Source organism: Chrysochloris asiatica, unplaced genomic scaffold (assembly GCF_000296735.1).
Source record: "Chrysochloris asiatica unplaced genomic scaffold, ChrAsi1.0 scaffold00029, whole genome shotgun sequence".
Lineage (NCBI taxonomy): Eukaryota > Metazoa > Chordata > Mammalia > Afrosoricida > Chrysochloridae > Chrysochloris > Chrysochloris asiatica.
Window position 1 is genome coordinate 24,709,024 of NW_006408547.1, and position 926 is coordinate 24,709,949.

The following is a 926-nucleotide window of genomic DNA, read 5'->3' on the forward strand; positions in this document are numbered from 1 at the left end:
TACCATTATTTTCATGGGAAGCTGATGCCATCCCTGGGCAGACAGGGGGACATGTGCTCTTTGTGAGAGTTGGCAGATGTGCTGGGGATGATCTTTCATCAAGAAAGGGGGAACTCACAGGATGTTTGTGAGCTGGTCCAGTTTATCACTGTGCTGCCTTCCTTCCTCATCCATCTTCGGGGACCTAGGACTTTGTCCACACAGCAGACGTTCTGTGCTTCATCCTGCCAAGGGGTGGGTGGGAGGGCTTGGTTCCTGTCCCTGTGGCTTAATCAGCTTTGACCATCTACACATGTCGGAGTATAATCACATACACATTAATAATCAGATTTCCAAAGCGAGGACAAATTGACGGAGGCTCCATGTGGTTCCTCAGTGCTTCTGTTTCAGCTGAGCCAACAGAGATGGAAAGGAAATATTCTGAATGTTCTGTGGAAGTCATTAGCAGCAACAACAAAAAGACACAGAATAAATAGCAGGGAATGAGACAACTCTTTGGTGGGTTTACTTTGAGTGGTTGGCCAACAGAAATACTTCAAGGAAACTCATCTCTTTAGCTGATCATTGCTTGTCCTAGCAGGAAATGCAAAGAAAGATGTGACATCCAATAAGGTGACAAGCAGAAGTTTTGCTCCTGCTAATAAAGAGATTTCACATTTGTTCCTCTGATGGGGATCACCTGTCTGATCGTCCTTGGTGAGGTTCCTGTGAGTCTGGGACACTTCAGCTCTGTAGTTGCCAGACTTGTCACTCTCCATGCAGAGCAGAGCAGACACACACTGGTGACAGACTCCATGAGGCAACCTGCAGACCTGAAAGTATGTCTGATACAGGTTTGTTTTGTCCTTCCAGGTGTGAGTTTGAGAGAAAGTAAGACGAGGAGCCACAGGCAGCTTGGGATCCACAGATCCTGGAAGACAAAGTGT